This window comes from Triticum aestivum, chromosome 5B (genome assembly GCF_018294505.1).
Source record: "Triticum aestivum cultivar Chinese Spring chromosome 5B, IWGSC CS RefSeq v2.1, whole genome shotgun sequence".
Lineage (NCBI taxonomy): Eukaryota > Viridiplantae > Streptophyta > Magnoliopsida > Poales > Poaceae > Triticum > Triticum aestivum.
Genome location: NC_057807.1, coordinates 623398916 through 623420202, shown reverse-complemented (window position 1 = coordinate 623420202; position 21287 = coordinate 623398916). Strand labels below are relative to the sequence as shown.

General features: G+C 49.4%; 1 pseudogene; it reads right to left on the bottom strand.

The window, feature by feature from the left end:
- LOC123115126 (DNA (cytosine-5)-methyltransferase 1A-like) overlaps positions 1-8393 on the bottom strand; it is a 133276-nt pseudogene extending 124883 nt beyond the window's left edge.
- Positions 8394-21287: the final 12894 nt, after the last annotated feature.

Genomic DNA, 21287 nt, shown 5'->3' with positions numbered 1-21287 from the left:
GACGCCACTCCAAGCCCCGCCACATCAACACCGGTCCCGGAGATGATCCAGATAGTACCAAAGAGGAATACAGTCCTGATCAGCCGACCATCAAGCAGGCCGTATAGGCCACGGTGGGATACTTGGAGAGGAACAACTATACACCCCCCTCCGAAGACGAGGTAAGCATCTACAATGACGAGTTCGGCGTACCTGAAGACCCAGTGGAACAAGTTCGCTTTAGGCAACGACTCATAGCCACTGCAAAGAGTCTGCAAAGGAAGCAAGAGCAGCTTAAGGCCAAACAGGATTTGCTAATAGCACGGTGGACCATGATCCTGGCCACCGAGAAGTACGGCCTCGACCGCCCTAAGAAAGGGCACACGCGGCACAACTGGCTACCTCAAGCTAAGCGGGAAAATCAAAGGCACACAACCCGACGTCCGCACACCACTACGGTCCAAACCAGCAAGAAGGATACACGAAGAAGCAGCCTCAAGCCCCGGCGCAACGGTCATAAACGGCAAATCAGGGAAGCTGTTATCAAGTTCAGCAAATCCGAGTCCGGTCAACGGACAAGGAACAACTCAAGCCTATTCGGCCCAAGCCACGAGCTCGATCAGTCGTCCGAAATTCACGGTACTCCCAAAAGAACGGCAAAACATACTAACATAGAATGCCGGATCTCCAAAGTAAAGCAATCGGGCGTGTGCCGGAAACATTGAGGGCAGGCGCTTAGTCAAAAGCCCCCCCCCCCAGCACAATAGTACGGCCGATCGCCCCCTACCATACAAACCACAACAATTCAATTGCATACCCCCAGACCTAACAGTCCAGGGGATCCTCAAGCAATAAAAGCCCAAGCAGGCGCACAAATAAACACCTCCTACAAGGTGCCAGGCACAAAGGCCAGGAACATTGGCCCGCCGCCCTAACGGTTGTTTTCAGATAACCAAATAAGGCCGCGCCATCGGCGCATCCCCCCGATAAGGTATCACACCGTATGCTAACAAGATGAACCACGTTGGCTAGATTCCACGTGGTAAACCATCAGGCCAGCACCGGTAATACACTCACGCCTGCGTGCAGAGCCAAACCCCGCCCTCAAAAGCGGGAATCATACAACTGCAAGAGTAGCAAGTCGCGCATGCCCATCAATATTTTGATATGACAGCCAACTATCCGTACACCAACTGAGGAGTCTGGGCTGCTTCTCGAATAGCGGCTAGGGGGACCAGGGTCTGATCAGGAACCTTTGGACCAACCACAGGAGAACGTTCGGCGCCCTCCGCTCACTTACCTTCACAAACTAACTCTTATGTAGAACAGGTTTGGTGGCATGAAGTCCGCCCGGACACACAAGGACAAGACCATGCAGGTAGACGGCAGTTCGGATTTACCTTCGATCCATTCACAGCCCCCTACAGTCAGGCCACCACAGGTTCCGCCAGAAAACCATCTCTTTTTCATAATCATAAATCGCATTCATATGCATGGACATATCATATTACTACAATGTGTAGACTTAACTAAACATGCGCCGGTCGTCGTTTGTTATCGACGCCTCTTCGCCATAAAAGTGGCAGCCACAGTTCGTGTTACGCCCGGTTATGCTAGGGGCTCCACATTACGGCAATAAAGTCCGACCACCTTGTCGGTCGCTCGGCACCCCGAACTTATAGCACTATATGCATCAGCTCCGAATCATGTCTTGGGTCATTGGTTGGGTTTGCCCGGCTCCCATGTTTTGGTACCTTATGTTCTGTTCCGTCGGCTAAGGTAGCACTAGGAGAACTATTGCGATTGTGTCCCGGGTCTGCCGGACGAGCACCACAGTAGAGAAAGCCGAAAACCGACTCTCATGATCAGGCGAAAGCTGGTCAGCTATTCGAGAGGTTGCAAAATCCTTAAAGATTCATTCCGCATAACGCCACTATAAAATGCAGATTGCGACGGATCGATCTACCGATCAGGCGCCAATAGAGCCCCTAGTCCGGCCTTCCGGATACTAGGGGCTGCACCGACCATACTCGTATTCCTATGGCTAAGTGAGAGTAGTAAAGCCCTATAGTCCGATTGCCTGGTTCGTGGTGAGAAACGCCTCCTTATAAGGACCCAACAATGGGATAAAGAGTGTTCATAAATACCCCGAACACCCCCGTACTTCTCTCGTAGGCGCTGAAGCCGATGACTGGCCAACTCTCAGAATTTATACAATAAACAGCCGCAAAGGAAGAACACATGTTCAAACCAAATAGGCAACATATAATAAAAATGCCATTATCTCATATTACAAATGATGGCAAAAATGCCCTTAGGGAAATATAATGTCTTTGGTGCACTTGTCCGCCGCCAGGCGGGCACCATTCGCGGACCTTCTATACAGACTGATTGCTTGATAATATCAAGCCGAGGACAGGCGCCCACAATCCGCTTGACGAGTGCGAAGAAACTGCTGGGAATTGGCTCTGCAGGCCACAGCCGGATGACCAAGTCCTTCATGGCTAGTTCGGCCTCCTGGTACAGTTCGACCAGCTCCTTCAGCTGATCGATAAAAGGCACCAGATAGTTCGGCGCTAGATACTGTGACCAGAAGTTCCTCCCCGCAGACTCCCTCTCCTCGGACCGGTAAAATTGGGCCGCATCTGATATGCTACGAGGCAGATCTGCAAACGCCCCTGCAAAATAAAGAATTCAGCTTGCCGCTTAGAGTTCTCCATATTATAACATCATAACGGCCATAGATACAACAGGCCTTACCAGCCGCAACTTTCCGGGCCTCTTGAATGTCCCGTACAGCACCTCGGGCTTCTTCCCGAGCATCTTCCGCGGCTTGGAGAGCTTGGGCGAGTTCGGATTCTTTCCCTACTAAACTCTGCTCCAAGCTCTCGCTTTTCGTCACAGCATCCTAAAGCTCCCGCTCAGCTATGACGACCCTGGCCTCGTGCTTTTCACGCAGAGCCTATTCAGCGGCAACCTTCTCTTTGGCATCAGCCGCCGCTTTCTTCAGCGCCTCATATTCGGCACTCGCTCCTAGGGCGCATAACATAAATACTTTGCAAATAGGCACACTTATTGATTTGTGCCCAATGCAAGACAATGTCCAAACATACCTTGCCTCTCCTCCAATTACTTCTTCACACGGCCAAGTTCTTCTTCGGCCTGTCTCAGGCTCTCTTTCTGCTCGGACACTTCCGCATCATGAGCGGGCGTCCTCTCCACAGACGCCTGTTTTCAAAAACATGGGTATACAACATTAAAAAGTTCCCATTACAACTGAGGATTTGATCCCCTGCCCGGTTTTCTTTTTCCGAAAAGTGTATCAGGGGCTACTCCTCATATCATACTGATTCTTTAAAGGTTCCTTAGAAACCATACCTCAAAGGCCTTTATAAGGCCAAGACAGGACTCATTCAGCCCGCTTTTGGCAGCCTGAATCTTTCCAACCACCGCACCCATAAGGGTCCGATGTTCATCAACGACGGACGCGTTCCTTAACGCTGTCAACAGACTGCCCGACAGCTCGGCGTATACTGAGGCGGCTGGCGGAGTAGGCAAACCTCCCTCCGTGGAGGATGGTCGATGGCCCGACCATGGAGCCTTAGGGGCCTCCAGAACTTTATTCGGCCCCGGGTCTCTTTGAGACGACACTCGGTGTCGCGCCCGGACTTCGGAAAAGGAATCCCCGGAGGCGTGTCGCTCGCCACAACATTCGAGCTCAACGAATCCTCCGATGAGGGTTGTCCAGCAAGAGACCTTGCCGGGCTGTGTGAGATGTGGCGAAAGTTAAAACTACAATACCCGGACACCATGGATACATAGGCATATTCGGATTTCGGTTAGTTACGATCTTCCCAGGTGCTTGGCCTTGGGATCCCACTCCGGGCTGTTATCAGCAGCCGGGGTGGATGCCTCTGGAGGGGAACCTCCACTTCTCTTGGGCGACTCAGCCTCCAGGGACGGGGAAGTTGCACGCTTCTTCCCGCCAGCAGAGCGAGGCTCGTCCTCCTCTGCCTCCTCCTCTTTGTCTTTGGAAGAAGGAGCGTCGCTAGAGCGTTAGTACCGGGTGTCCGAAGCCTCACGGCAACGGAGGCCACTCCCGGTCTTCTTGACCTGCTTGGGGGCCTCATTCTTGGGTGCCTTGTAAGCTGCAGGGACTAGCATCTTTGTCAGAAGAGGTCCGGCCGGTTCCTCCGGCAGTGGGGCCAGACATTGTATCCGCTCCACCCTTTTGATCCATCCCTAAAGCCACAATGAAGCACGATTAAAACGCCCCCCTCATGATATGCCGGCTGAAGCCTGGACGGACGGGGCGTGGCTATACCTTACCGGGCTTGCAGAATGGGATAATTGATACCCCCGATCCTCAGAAGACTCCGGCCATGATTTGCTAGACTTAAAGAGCACCTTCCAGATATCCTCGTGGGAGGAATCATGGAGCTCCTGGAGGGTTTGGTGCTCGGATGGGTCGAATTCCCATAAAGTACAGGCTCGACGCTGGCAAGGGAGAACCAGGCAAACTAGCATCACCTGGACCACGTCAACAAGTTTGACGGCCTTGTCGACCATATTCTAAACACGCGTCAGGAGCAGTGACAGCTCATCGTACGAGCACCAGTTCGGGCCCTTCTTGGGCCAAGACGTAAGCCGCAGCACAGCTCCGGATCTGAACTCAGGAGCTGCTGCCCATTCTTCGACGCGTGGTTCTGTGATATAAAACCACTGCTGCTGCCATTCCTTGACTGAGTTGTGAAAAGTGCCCTTCGGCCAAACGACCCTGGGCATCTTGCTCACCATGGCGCCGCCGCACTCGGCGTGTTGGCCACTCACCACCTTGGGCTTCACATTGAAAATCTTCAACCATAGGCCGAAGTGAGGCGGAATCCGGAGGAAGGCCTCGCATGCGACGATGAACGTCGAGATATTGAGAAAGGAGTTTGGGGAAAGATCATGAAAATCAACCCCATAGTAATACATGACTCCACGTACAAATGGGTGGAGGGGAAAACCGAGCCCGCGGACAAAATGGGGAAGGAACACGACTCTCTCGTGTGGCTCCGGAGTAGGGACAACATGTCCCGTCGGTGGGAGACGGTGGCCAATCTCCTTGGCCAGATACCTGGCTTCTCGGAGCTTCTTGATATCCTTCTCCCGGACGGTAGAGGCCATCCATTTGCCTCCTGCTCCGGATCTGGACATGTTTGGAAACCCTCTCTTCGATGGAAAAGAAAGGCGCTCGGGTATTAGGGCTCGAGAAGAGGGATGTGAGTTAGCGGAAGGAGAAGGAGAAGAGCTTTTTGTGCCTCCCCACTTGCCTGGTGGAACCCACTCGCCTCTCACTCGCCGCGATTAGTGGTATGGTTGGATTACCCACGCCCGTATTGATGAGAATCCCGTGATAAGGGGACCCGATCTTCGCTTCGACAAGACGTGCTTAGGAAACCGCCTCGCAGTATGCGCTATGGCTGGTTATGAGAAAAACGGTTCGAATAATAGCCTGATCGCAATGACATATCACGTCGTCTAAAAGTTGTCAGCTGGAGTATCATTGTCTCTACGGTGGTATGCGAAGATCATTTTGCAGATCCGGACACGGTCTACATGTTCGATGGTAACCTTGGAGTATTCGGAAGGAGGAACCCGCCTTGCAATGCCGAAGACAAGACTGCGCGCCGGACTCATCGTCATTGAAGCCTGGTTCAGGGGCTACTGAGGGAGTCCTGGATAAGTGGGTATCCGGACAGCCAGACTATATACATCGTCCGGACTATAGAAGCGTCAAGATACAAGATTCAAGACTTCGGCTCATGTCCGGATGGGACTCTCCTTTGCGTGGAAGACAAGCTTGGCAATCCGGATATTATGATTCCTTCCTTGTAACCGACTCCATGTAAACCCTAGCTCTCCGGTGTCTATATAAACCGGAGAGCATGGTCTTTAGAAGGCCGATCACAATTCCAATCATACCATCATAGGCTAGCTCTTAGGGTTTAGCCTCTACGATCTCGTGGTAGATCTACTCTTGTATTCCACATATCTTCAATATTAATCAAGCAGGAAGTAGGGTTTTACCTCCATCGAGAGGGCCCGAACCTGGGTAAACATTGTGTCCCTTGCTTCCTGTTACCATCAGCCTGAGACGCACAGATCGGGACCCCCTACCCGAGATCCGTCGGTTTTGACACCGATAGTTGGCGTAACTTGTACCTAGAATAATTTAAATTTTTATGCAAGTTAAGAGGAAGGTTGAATTGTGAGGGAATGCAAGATCCAATGCAAAGGACATAACATAGTAATTGCATGACAAAGCTATTGATTGAACATGTGTTCCTGGAGTACAAAATTGATTCATGTTCTTGTCAACCTAACTGCCTCTGTTTCCTCCTCAATTCTGATTTCCCTGGGTGTGACAAGTGAATCTTCTTCCGGTAAGTCAAATGCCTTCTCACTAAAATTCGAACAGGCAACTTCTTTTTTTGGTCTCTTGCATCCAATGGCATCGTGACCAATATTGGTGGTAACATTGCTCTGCTCAATTATATTCTCATTTCTGCTTTTAGGCTTTGCTTGGTGCCTCTTTGTTCCTGAAAGCAACAAAAATGTTGGACACATTTTTGATAGAAATGTTAGACACATTTTTCAACAAATATTTGACATGCTGAAAGAACTGAATGCAGTGCAAGTATGTATGCATCAGATGAATCCCGTACATAAAATATTAAAATGGCGGTTTAACTACTCATTCTTTGATTGACCCAATATGATTTTGCTCGCTTACTACACATAGTCGCCTTGTAAAATATATTGTTGAATGATTATTTAAATGCACGAGTCGCAAATGTACCAATAAATAACAATGGTGTCCCAATCCATAGTTTCATATACTACACCGCACATCAAAATTATAAAAATAATAATATTATGACCGTTTAATTTGCTAATAAGGAGAAGTGCAGTGCTGTGAAAACTATAGCATTTCCATGAATAAGTTTATCTAAAATTTGGGAACCAAAATAGCAAGGTAAGCACATATACCAGCAGTACCAGCAGAATGTGGAGAGTTCAACAAAATTCCCCTGTAAAGTTTAGAATCAAGTAGATGTGTCAATTAGAAGTTTAGATAAATATAACAATCAAATTACAAAATCAAAAGTTTAGCGGTTACACCGCAAAGCAACAATTTGTTAACACATTTTCAAACAAGGACATATTTGGCAGAGCTAGATATGGTGAACGCAAAAAATGATGGGGTGGGGAGGGGGCAAAAAACTTACCTGGCCGGTTCAATCTACAAATCTCCAGCAAGGCCAGATCACGATTCACCACCACCGGAACCAAGACTCCTGCACAACATAACAATTAGACTATTAAAAAACATCCTAATTAAAATTTCAGATGTGAAAACACAGATCTATGCAAACATTACTAGATGTCACCATAAATCAAATAGAAGCACGTCCACCCAAATTCAAACTTTGCAAATACAACTAGCGATGTCACCATAAATCGAGCGTAGAAGCTTCACCCAGATTCAAACCAAATAGGTGATGATACATACGTTACCATGTATAAATCGAAAATAGAATCACAGTAAGTCGGATTCAAACCAAAAGGGGTGATGAAATGCCAAGTACACAAAGTGATCAAAAGAAATAAATCAACCAAGAGCAGATAGAGAAAAATGGAGAGAGGCACTGATGCAACCTAGCTATTGGCAATTGGGCACACATGCTCCACACAAGAAAGCAAGATCTGCAGATCTGCAAGAAGTATCCATCAACCATCCACGAAGTGGTGTCGTTAATTATCTCGGTGGTGCAATCTACATCTCCACCAAGGGCAGACCACATATCCACCACCAAGGTCGAAACTCTTGCACTACAAAACGATGGAATAGACCTTCAGAGAAGCATCCTAATCAAAAGTCTAGATGCAGAAACATGGATCTATGCAAATACAATAAGATGTAACCATGAATTGGACATATAAGCAAGTTCATCTGGTTTCAAACTACACAAATACAAACAGAGAGGCCACCATTTTTAAATCAGGCTGTACAAGCACCGTCACCCGGATTCAAACCAAACAAAACGAGTGACGAGATGCAAGTACAGAGAGTGATCGGAACGTATGTCTAGGCCAAGCAAGCAAAGGGTAGATGGACGGAAATGGGGAGAGGTGCCAGTGACACGGCTCCAGAGAAGAATGCAAGATGAAGCCAAAAGAAAAAAACATGATATAAACATGATCCTAGAACTGGCTGGCGATCATGATCCATTCAAGGCTAGGAAAAAAGTATGGCGTCAGGACTAGCACACATGCACATAAAGGAGGTATAGAAACACATGTCCATGTAAAACCGGGGTGTGAAGAACCTCAGTAGGACGCGGACGAATCCCATCTACACGCACCATGGTCTCGGCTATCATTCCAGACGGAAGCGTGGGGTCGGGAGCACTTGAACAAGGTAGAAAACACCGCTGGCCGGTAGAGGACGCAGACTTAGCCCCTAGTCGAGCCTCACGAGGATCATCGACAAAATGATCCACCGACCGACTAGCTACACGCACGCACACCAGGCAGGCAAGATCCACGATCAGAAGTTGAGAACCCACCGAAAAGAGATCCACGATCAAAAGTTGAGATCCACGATCCATGATCAGAAGTTTTGGAGAAATCTCGTGGCGTCAAGGGAGTACACGCCAACGCGATCAGCAAAGTAAACCAGAAACCAGATCCTCAGCGAAACGTCCAACTCTCTCCACCCAACACCAAAACCAAATTATAGAGCGAAGCAACCAAACTGAGACAAAAGACAGCGAGCAAGCACGCGGTCATATTTATGTATTACCGGGGCAGGCAGGCGAGGAAGGAGTCGGTCGGCTAGTCCCTCCGGCCACCGGTGAAGAGAGAGGAGAACGTGCGCGTCAGCGGGGGAGGAGGCGTCTCATCTCATCAGCTAGCTAGCCTCGCAGGTTCGAAAGTGAGCGACGAGCGAGAGAGAGAAGTGAGGATTGGAATGGAGGCGGGGTGAGGGTATAAATACAGGCGGCCGCGGTCTGGTGAGAGAGAGGGGGCGCGGGTTTGGACTTGGATTTGCGGGGTGAGGCCGCTGGGCAGGAGCGAGGGCGATTTCCTCTGGGTAGGCTTGGGCTCGCGCTAGCTCGGGATCTACCTAAACTCCTTTCCCTTTTTGTTGTCATGCTGCGGGTTTCTTTCCTTCTATTGTTGGCGACCCTTGAGGGAGTCTTGGATTAGGGGGTCCTCGGACAGTCGGACTATATACTTTGGCCGGAGTGTTGGATTATGAAGATACAAGATTGAAGACTTCGTCCTGTGTCCGGGTGGGACTCTCCTTTGCGTGGAAGGTAAGCTTGGAAATTCGGATATGTAGATCTCCTTCTCTATAACCGACTCTGTGTAGCCCTAGCCACCTTCGTGTCTATATAAACCGGAGGGTTTAGCCTGTAGGACTACGTACAATCATAATCATAGGCTAGCTTCTAGGGTTTAGCCTCTATGATCTCGTGGTAGATCAACTCTTGTAATACTCATATCATCAAGATCAATCAAGTAGGAAGTAGGGTATTACCTCCATCGAGAGGGCCCGAACCTGAGTAAACATTGTGTCCCCTGCCTCCTGTTACCATTAGCCTTAGACGCACAGTTCGGGACCCCCTACCCGAGATCTGCCGGTTTTGACACCGACATTGGTGCTTTCATTGAGAGTTCCACTGTGTCGTCACGATAGGGCTTGATGGCTCCTTCAATCATCTGCAACGGTGCGGTCCAGGGTGAGGTTGTCCTCCCTGGACAGGTCTTCGTCTTCGGCGGCTTCGTATTGCGGGCCAACTCGTTTGGCCATCTGGAGCAGATCGATAGCTACGCCCCTGGCCATCAGGTCGGGTTCGGAAGTTTGAACTACACTACCAACATCCGCGGAGACTTGATCTTTGATGGTTTCAAACCCATATCAGGTGCGCCGAACAGTCACGACGAGCATGCCTTAGATCTGTCATCGGACGGTGTTCGGGAGATCACACCTGCGGCTGCCCCGACCCTTAATCCGGAGCAGATCATGCCATCCGAGGATGGGTGGATGGACCACGCCATGGAGGCCGCACACTCATCGGCGATAGAGACGAACACAGACTTCACCTCCAAAGAGATCTGTGTCATCGGAACCTCGGACTCGTCTCCGGCCATATGTTCCTAATCACGTGCGTCCGTTCCCATCGAATCTGATTGGGCACTGATCATGGAGTTTACCTCCGCGGATATATTTCAGAACTCGCCCTTGGGTGACATGCTAAACTCATTAAAGTCTCTCGCCCTGTCAGGAGACTCTTGGCCGAACTATGTCGGCTTGAGTGGGAAGTGGACGACGAAGAAATTCGTTGCCCACCCACCACCCACTTGGTAGCTAGTGTCGATGACCTAACCGACATGCTTGAACTTGACTCCGAAGACATCGACTGTATGGACGACGATGATGGAGAAGAATAGGAACCACCGCCCACAGGGCGCTGGATAGCCACCTCATCATATGATATATACATGGTGGACACCCTCAAAGAAAGAAATGGCAATGAGGCAACGGAGGATAATCCCCTTGAGAAGCAATCTAAGCACCAACGTCATAGGCGCCGCTCTAAGCCCCGCCATAGCAAAAATAGCAATACCGGCACAAGAGATGATAGCAATCCGGATGGTGCCGAAGACGAAAACAATCCTGCCCAACCAGGCTTCGAGCAGGCCGAGCGAAAGGATGGGTAAGATAGCCCTATGGAACAGGCAATAGATGGAGAATCAGAGGATGATAATTACACGCCCCTCTCCGAAGACGAAGTGAGCCTTGGCGACAAAGAATTCATCGTGCCTGAGGATCCCGTCGAGCAGGAGCGCTTCAAGCACCGGCTTATAGCCACTGCAAAAAGCCTGAAGAAGAAGCAGCAGCAGCTTCAAGCTGATCAAGATCTGCTAACTGATAGATGGACTGAGGTCCTGGCAACCGAGGAATATGGACTCGAGCGCCCAACCAAAAGTTACCCAAAGCGCAAGTTGCTACCTCAACTCGAGGAAGGCATTAAAGCCCACACTACCAGTGCACGATGCAGCTGACCGGCCACCTCGTGGCTAAGACAAAGCGGCATATCAGCCCGAACACCAGCCCGCACCCTTCCGCCAATCAAACAAAAACACTAAGGCCCGGGGCTACACGCAGGACCTATGAGACGTCTTGGAAAACAAAGCAGGATAGTCAAGATCGATCTACGGAACACGGGGACGCGCCCCAACGCGTGACGATGACCGTCACGCCGGATATACTAAAAACAAGTCCGGCCGGGCCGAATACAACAGACTAGACTCATTTGAATTGCGTCATGATGTAGCCCGGCATAGAGGCGCCGCACACCCCCTATGCTTCACTGATGAAGTAATGGATCATGAATTCCCAGAATGGTTTAAACCCGTGAACATTGAATCATATGATGGTACAACAGACCCCGCGGTACAGATTGAATATTTCCATCTCCACATTCACATGGCCCGCGACGATGATCTACATGCCATCAAGTACCTCCCACTAAAACTCAAAGGACCGGCTCGACATTGACTGAATAGCCTACCGGCAAACTCTATTGGCAGTTGGGAGAACCTGGAAGACACATTCCTTGACAACTTCCAGGGCACTTATGTGCGACCACTGGATGCTGATGACTGAAGTCACATAACCCAACAGCCCGGAGAGTCAGCCAGGAAATTCTGGACTCGGTTCCTACCTAAAAAGAACCAAATCATCGACTGTCCGGATGCCGAAGCCCTAGCGGCCTTTAAGCATAACATTCACGACGAGTGGCTCACTCGACACCTCGGCCAAGCGAAGCCGAAATCCATGGCAGCCCTCACGATAGTCATGACCCACTTTTGTGTGGGTGAGGACAGCTGGCTGGCTCACAGCAATAGCACATCAAGAAATCCTGGCACTTCAGATGCCAGGGATAGCAACGTCAAGCCACGACACAATGGACACAAGCGCCGCAACAATGGCGACAACACCGAAGACACGACAGTCAATGCCGGATTCAGTGTCTCTAAGTCCGGTCAGCGTAAAGAGCCATTCAAAAGAAACAACCTGGGCCCGTCCAGTCTGGACCGCATACTCGATCGCTCGTGTCAAATTCACGGCACCCCCGATAAACCAGCCAACCACACCAACAGAGAATGCTAGGTGTTCAAATAGGCCGGCAAGTTGAATACAGAAAACAAGGAAAAGGGACGTCTATGCTATGGAGCCAGTCGCCCCAAAATTCAACACATAGTCTTCTTGTCCGATTACTTTCGATTGCAGGGACAATCCTACCAGTATTCGTCATGGCGGTTCAGCCGCATTGGTCCCCGACCCCATCATTGACGGATTCCACCTCACACGAGTCCTGATGGACGGTGGCAGCAGCCCGAACCTGCTTTATCAGGATATAGTGCACAAAATGGGCATCGATCCCTCAAGGATCAAACCCACCAAAACCACCTTTTAAGGTGTCATACCAGGTGTAGCGGCCTGTTGTACGGGCTCAATCACACTGGAAGTAGTCTTCGGATCTCCGGACAACTTCCGAAGCGAGGAGTTAATCTTTGATATCGTCCCCTTCTGTAGTGGCTATCACACACTGCTCGGACGAACCGCATTTGCCAGATTCAATGCGGTACCGCATTATGCATACTTGAAGCTCAAAATGCCAGGACCTCGCGGGGTTATAACAGTTAATGGAAACACTGAGCGCTCGCTCGTACGTAGGAGCACTCCGCGGCCCTCGCAGCAGAAGTACAAAGCAGCCTTCTTAGGCAGACCGCCAATTCAGCGATAAAACCCCCGGACATGGTCAAGCGAGTCCGGAGTACCCTCCAACAGGATCGTCCGGGACGTCCAGAGCTCGACTAGCAGTTCGGCCTCCGTCCTAGTCCCAGTCAAGCGGCGAAATTTGTGCCGCGCGTACATAATTACGCACTCAAAATACCATGGGCATAGGCAGAGGCACGGCTACGACACGGTCCACAATGCGGCTCAACCGCCGCAGGTTCCGTATATCCTCACACCTTTTCTTTTCAGGTACCTATTTTTGGGAGGCTCTTCTGATAGTCGGACTATCGGAACCATAACGGGATGGAAACACCGAGACAAAGCTTCCGCGTACAAGGGAATCCTCAGGTGGTCTCTGATATCGATCGTTATACCTGTTTTACATACCCACATGCAGCTCGCTCTTGGTTAAGGACATGTCAAATAGTCCTATTTTGCTTATCGCACTACTTGTATATATACGCTTTGACATATTACTTAAATAATGGAAAATAATGTACAGCGTCAGCTTATTATTACATTCCTTTGTCTTTTTCCCTCAACTACTTATTTATTACAAATTGCACCCATACACTTTGGTACGTTCAGCTCGACAGGGGCTTCAGTGTACCCCATAACATGGCCAGAAAAGTCCGAACACTTTTAATAGTGCGGCACACCGAACTTATAGCATTATATGCATCAACTCCGAATCATGTCTTGGGTCAATAGTTGGGTTTGCCCGGCTCCCATGTTTTGGTACCTTACGTTCCGCTATATAGGCTAAAGTAGCACAGGGAGAACTATTGCGATTGTGTCCCGGTTCTTCCAGATGAGCACCTCAGTAGAGAAATCCGAAAACTGACTGTCATGATGTGGTGAGAGCTGGTCGCTGTTCGAGAGGTCTCAAATCCTTAAAGATGTTTTCTGCTTCGGGCGAAGAATCGGCCTTGTCCGATTTAGGCGTTTATAGCGCCCCAAGTTCAGCCTTCCGAATACTAGGGGCTTCGCCAAAATTTAAAATTGTAGACTTCTGTGGCTAAGTGAGAGTGATAAAGCTGTATAGTCGGATTGCCTTGTTGGCTGCGCTAAATACCTCCTTAAAGGACCAACAATTTGGATGAATAGTGATTAGATTTATCCCGAACACCCAGTACTAGTTACATGGGGGCAGAAGCCGACGATAGGCTAACTCCCAGATTTTTATAAACGGCTGCATAGAAGGTAATATTTTAAATGAACAAGCGTTAGATAGCGCACATGAACTCGTTTTCATATTACAGGATCACATGAGTACATTCATTCAAATATAACATCCTTAACACATTCCTCCGCCACAAGGCGGGCGCCCTTCATGACACCGTCATAATATTTTCTGGGTGGCGGTGCTCCTTGCCCTTTGGTGGCCCCTCCATCACCAGCTTCTCGGCATCCATCTTTGCCCAGTGCACTTTTGCACGGGCGAAGGCCCTGCGTGCACCCTCAATGCAGACTGACCACTTTATGACTTCGAGCCGCGGACAGGTAGACACAAGACGCTTTACCAGGACGAAGTAGCTGCTGGGCAGGGGCTCACCTGGCCACATCCGGACTATGAGATCCTTCATGGCCAGTTCGGCCGCCCTGTAAAGTTCGACCAATTGCTTCAGCTGGTCGCTCAAGGGCATCGGGTGTTCGGCCCCAATATACTGGGAGCAGAACAACTTCTCCCTCGAGCTCCCTTCCTCATCTCGGTAGAACTCCGCGACATTAGAGATGATGTGCGGAAGGTTTGTGAATGCTCCTGGAGATCTCCAAATTCGGGTAAGTAAAAAGAAAGTCTCCTTCACATGCTTGCTTTGCATAGTGAATACCTTACCCACCGCAATCTTCTTGGCCGCTTGAACCTCTTGGAGGGCCTTTTGGGCCTCAGCTTTGGCATCCTGCTCGCGGCCTTGGCAAGCTCGGACTCTTTCATCTTCGAGTCACGCTCCAAGGACTCGTATTTCTTAATGAAATCCTGGAGCTCATGCTAGACCTCGTCAACTCGGGTCTCTTGCTTTTCGCACTCGATGCGCTCCTTGGCCACTTTGTCTTCGGCCTCGGATAGTGCCTTCTTCAGGGCCGCCACATCAGTCATGGCCCCTATTAAAGTTCATGACGATTCTATGAGCTAAAAACCATTTTTTGTTTATCAATATACATACGGGGTATCACTTAAATTTGTTCTCCTCGAGCTGCCTCTTCGTGAGGCTGAGCTCTTCCTCGGATCGCTGCAGGTCCCTCTTCAGTCTGGAGACCTCGCAGTACGAGCGAAAGCGGCTAGCAAAGATGCCTGCTTATTCACATAGACATACTATGATTAGACTCCGGTTTACGTTATTTGATCCTTTGTTCGGCCTTTCTTTCCGAACACCAAACAGAGCATGAGGGGCTACTGTCTATACTGTGATAATTTGATTACTTACCTCAAAGCCTGTTAGGAGGCTGGCGCAGGCTTCGGTCAATCCGATTTTGGCGGACCGAACCTTTTCAATCATCGCACTCATGACAGTGCGGTGCTCTTCATCAACGGAAGCGCCGTGAAGCACTTCCATCAGGTTGTCTGATGCCTCTGGATGGACAGAGGTCATCGGCACAGGCGGCTCGCCCTCCTTAGTGGGGGCCAGACTTGCTGTGGCCCCCTTCATCGGAATCCATGGGGGTGTTTCCCCCCCACCCCCCATGTGCCCGGTGTCTGTGATTTCGCCTTGGGGCGTCTCCAGAACCATCTCCCCTTGGTCTAGTATCCTTTGGGACAACACCTCAGTGTCGTCCGTGAGCGGGGGGGGGGGGGGTGGCCATCAGGAGTGAATCGATGCTCATCACCGACTGACTCAAAGACCCACCCGAGGAGGATACGTTGATATGGGCTTTGGACGGACTGCACAATCATATTTGACATGATAAGACGCAATAAAGCAAAACATACTGGAAAGTATTATAGTGTCCGGATACTTACGACTTCGCCAGGGGATTGTCCTTGGGCAACCACTTCTCGTCGTTGTAGGCGGCTGTTGTGGAGTGGTCTGGAGGGAGGGTCTTTCCCTTCTTAGACCCTTCGGCCTCCCCAGATGGGGTGGCCTTCCTTTTCTTATCCCCCCCAGTTGGGGGGGAGGATTTCCTCTTCCTCCTCCTCGTTTTCGTTGGAGGAGCATGCCTCGGTGTCATCGGACGATGAGTCCGAGACCACCTTGCGCCGGAAACCTTTCCTGGTCCCCGCGGCCTTCTTCTAGGCCTTTTTGTCTGGCTCCTCATAGGGCGCCGGAAACAGCATCTCCGTTAGGAGAGCCGTTGCTGGATCTTCAGGTAGTGGAGCTGGACAGTCGATCCGCTCCGCTGTCACTACCCAGTCCTGTTAAATTGGTGTGGACGGTTAGATTCCTCCCACAAATATACTGGGAGGGCACATCTTGTGAAATATAAAGAGCTTACCGGATTGGCGGGGTGCTTTGCACTGAGTCCGCGATCCTCGGTGATGGGAGGAGGTACTTCAGCGGCCTTGAAAAACACCTTCCAGATGTCTTTGTGTGTCGTGTCGAAGAGCTCTCGCAACGTCTGGTGTTTGTCCGGATTGAACTCCCACATATTGAATGTTCGTCTTTGACACGGGAGGATCCGGCGGAAGAGGATGACCTGGACCACGTTGACAAGATTGATCTTCTTGCTTATCATATTTTTGACACAGTTCTGGAGACGGTCAACTCCCCAGCGCACCCCAGGATAAGCCCTTCTCTTTCCAGGAGGTGAGCCGCATGGGGATGCCGGATCAAAATTCAGGGGCCGCCGCCCAGTTGGTGTCGCGCAGCTCGGTGATGTAGAACGACCTCGATTGCCACCCCTTCACGGTCTCCACATAGGAGCCTTCGAGCCAAATGACGTTGGGCATCTTGCCAACCATGGCGCCTCCGCACCCCCCTTACTCGCTGACAACTATCTTCGGCTTCACGTTGAAGGTCTTCAGCCACATGCCGAAGTGGGGCTTGCCCGGTAAAATCACTTATTCCCCAAGCGCCACGATTGATGGCGCGGTTGGGTTACCCACACCAGTATTGATGAGAATCCCGTGATAAGGGAACACGATCTCTGCTTCGACAAGACATGCCAAGGAAACCGCCTCGCAATATGTGCAGTAGCTGGTTGAGAAAAACATTTCAAATAATGACCGGGCCGTGGCGTGATGTCACGGTATGAAAAGTTGTCAGCAGATTAGATTTGTGAAATATTGTGCTCTGTACGGTGGTATGTCGAAATTATTTTGCAGAGCTGGACACGATCCTTGTGTTTAAGATATTCTATGGAGTATTCGGAGAAGGAACCCGCCTTGCAATGCCGAAGACAATCCGCGCGCCGGACTCGTCGTCATTTAAGCCTGGTTCAGGGGCTACTAAGGGAGTCCTGGATTAGGGGGTCCTCGGACAGCCGGACTATATACTTTGGCCGGACTGCTGGATTATGAAGATACAAGATTGAAGACTTCATCCCGTGTCCCCTCCGGTATGTAGATCTCCTTCTCTATAACCGACTCTGTGTAACCCTAGCCCCCTCCGGTGTCTATATAAACCGGAGGGTTTAGTCCATAGGACAACGTGCAATCATAATCATAGGCTAGCTTCTAGGGTTTAGCCTCTATGATCTCGTGGTAGATCAACTCTTCTAATACTCATATCATCAAGATCAATCAAGCAAGACGTAGGGTATTACCTCCATCGAGAGGGCCCGAACCTGGGTAAACATTGTGTCCCCCGCCTCTTGTTACCATTAGCCTTAGACACACAGTTCGGGACCCCCTACACCAGATCCGCCGGTTTTTACGCCGACAACCCCCTCCCTCGTCTTTGTTCAAATGTGCCAGCTGCCCGTCACTCGATTGAATACGAAAATGTGGCAGAGCTGCGCATTTATGAGGCAAAAAACATATGATATATTTGGGAAATGATTATGGCAATATGAAAACAATTGCGTTTTGTTCTCGCGCTGTCGTGTGAACATCTGGACCCTCTCTTCTTCCTTGCGTCGGCTGGCTCCCCAGCCACCACAACCATCAACCTCAGAGCCACCACCTCTTCACATGAAATGTCCCTTCGGCGTTGTTGAGCGAGGCACCCCCACGGCCGGATCAGATGTCACCTCTAGCGCCACAAATCAATGGTAAGTAACCTAAATGTTTTTCATTTTGTTAATGAGAATATCCATAGAGGCAATTTTTTTCCCACATCCACATGGTACTCATAGCTTGAAAGCCATGTCTGTTAACTTGAACTAAAAACTCACAAGTCATGTAGACTGAAAACTAAGGTTTGGATTTGGAACTCCATAGAGTTTCTAGACGACGATGTTAGTTGGAAGACCATGGCACTGATAGCGCAATGCGTTAGAACATATCAATACAAGGGGTGATTACACAATATGTGGTATAGCCACTTATATGGTATTTTACTGTTCCATGTCTTATTGTTTTGCTCCTAATGCCAATTTCACGTGGTGGAAACATTTTCCATGCGATGACATTTTTACCAATGATGAATACACGCCCAACCATAAGCAAGAATCACACATACTTTTTTCAAATGTCTTAGGAGGTGGGGGGGTAGAAACTTCCCACCTGAACATTTATTACCAACAAATGTAATTTGGCAAGATAAGTTGCAGAATACAGGGGTGGAGTAATGGCTGTTATTATCAGCCCCACCCCCTCACACACACACACACATCAAGCTGAGCCAGAGCACATGACATAAGAAGAAAAGAATATTGAAATGAGAGGGAAGATTGTCAACATGAGCCACCAGAACTCCTCGACACCAACAACCTCAAGAAAACAACACCTAGAGCCTGAATTGGTAATCAGTCAATGTTGTCAAAATACCTACTCAACTGAGACCACATTGCAGACACCGGTATGCTGCCAACGTCATTGAACCGCATCACAAAGCCTAGACAAAGCAACTAGCGAACTCGCGAAGTAGATGACTAGATACAGCACCTCGAGGACACGGAGCCACGACCAAATAAGGTTCACTAATGACTAGATTCTATTATGCACTATGGGGCAAATGTGGAATAGTCTCAAAGTAAGTAATATATTGTGTTACACAATAATTGCAAAAAATACAAAAAAAACATAGCAGTGGCAAGCATAATCTAGGGCGCACCATTGGTACCGCTTGCGTTCTGATTGGCCAATCCAATATCCGACGGATTGATGAGGTGGCTATCATCCAGCCATCCACACCCAACATCCACGCATAGATCGTCACCGTCAATCCATTCTCCTATCTCCCCCTTATCCTCCCCCCTCTCTCTCCATCTCTTTGATCCGCTTGAGCTCCGGCATGTCTCCTCCCACAAACATCTATACGAGTTCAACATCGACAAGCAGCAGAGTTCAATTCCACCTCCCCTACGGAGGTTCTTCCTGCTAGCGAGGGCGGCGATGAATGTAGCGGGCGCGGCAGATCCAAAGGACGCGGTGGTAGATGCAGTGGTGTGGTGAAAGATCCAGCGGGTGCAGCGATAGATCCAGCGTGCATGGTGGATCTAGTGGGCACGGCGGGAGATCCGGCGGGGTGGTGGATGTAGTGGGTGCAATGCTCGCAATGATGGATCTAGTCGGCTCGTGGTGGTGGATCCAGCGTGCGCGGGGTGGACCACCACTGTCGCGCCACCGGCTGGCACATTCGTTCTTTTATTTTATAGAATTATACTAGTGAAGGGTGAATATTGATGCCCGCCATTGGTAGTGTGTGCCGTTAGTGGTCATTACTAGTGGTGGGCGCTAGGTAATATCTGCCACTGCTAGGTCTTTACCACTGGAGGGCCATGTTAGTGGTGGTGGGTGGCCCTGAGAGCCTTGCCCGCCGCTGCTAGGCTTTTCGCGCACGCCACTGGTAGCCATTCCTGTAGAACTGTGGGAAGTGTGGCTCAGGAATAGACGAACTCTATGCTATAGTGGTCTCCGGAGACACTGGAGTAGACAGTGGTGACTAGCTCGACGCGGTGGAGCTCCTAGTAGAAGCGGTACCCTTGGGGACGACGCAGTTGACAACTGGGGCTCGCCGAAGTTGGGCGTGGTAGCGCGTTTCCTTGGGTGCCGATGCATCACTGGATTGTGTGCTCTCCTGGTCGTGCAATATGGTTAAACCGGCGCCGTGGTGCACGACGATGCCAAGATTTGAATTAGGAAGGTCATCCTTTGTAGTAACCTCACATTTTCCCTCTATTGTCGCAACATGCACGCTCACTATATTTTCAATGTAGTATACCTAGATTGGAACAAAAAATAGAAAAATAAAGATTAAAGATGAAATGTATAAAACACAAAATGTGGAATCAAAGGCGTATGATGGCACCAATCAAGATGAACAAATGTATTAAACATATGGCAAAGTGACAAACCTCTCTGATGTCTGAAGAGTATGCTTTCTCTGACGAAATTTCATCGGGCCTTGATACCTCCATTTTATATCATGTTTTCCTACTGTCATTTATGATGTTTTTATGCTTTATAACACTTTATAGAGTAATTCTAATGTATTTTCTCTCATAATATGCAAGGTTTACACAAAGAGGGAGACTACCAGCAATTGGAATTCTGGACCTGAAAAAGCTATGTCAGAGATACCTATTCTGCACATCTCCAAATGAGGTGAAATTTTATGGAAAATTATTTTGGAATATATAATAAATATTGGAGAGAAGAACTATTAGAGGAGGCAGCTAGGTGGCCACAAGGCACCAGTGGGCGCTAGACCCTCCAGGCACACACTGGTGGGTAGTGTGCACCCTGGCCCACCTTCGGTGCCCACCTATAAAAAATAAGGAGAGGACTTTTGAGACGGAGCGCCGCCTTCTCGAGGCGGAACTTGGGCAGGAGCACTTTTGCTCTCCGGTGGAACGATTTTGCCGGGGGAACTTCCCTGCCCGAGGGGGAAATTAAAGCCATCGTCATCACCAACAAACCTCTCATCTTTGGGAGGCCAATCTTCATCAACATCTTCAACAACACCATGTCTTCTCAAACCCTAGTTCATCTCTTGTGTTTGATCTTTGTATCAGAGCCTCAGATTGGCACCGGTGGGTGTCTAGTATCGTTCATTGCATCTTGTAGTTGATGCTATATAATTTATTGGGTAGAAGATTATATGTTTGGATCCATTATGCTATTTAATATCCCTATGATCTTGAGCATGAATATTATTCGTGAGTAGTTGTCCTTGTTCTTGAGGCCATGAGAGAAGTCATGTTGCAAGTAATCATGTGAATTTGATATTTGTTCGATATTTTGATGCGATGTATGTTGTGATTCTCTTAGTGGTGTTATGTGAACGTCTACTACATTAAGCTTCACCATATTTTGGCCTAAGGGAATGCATTGTGGGGTAGTTATTAGATGATGGGTTGCTAGAGTGACAGAAGCTTAAACTCTAGTTTATGCGCTATTCCGTAA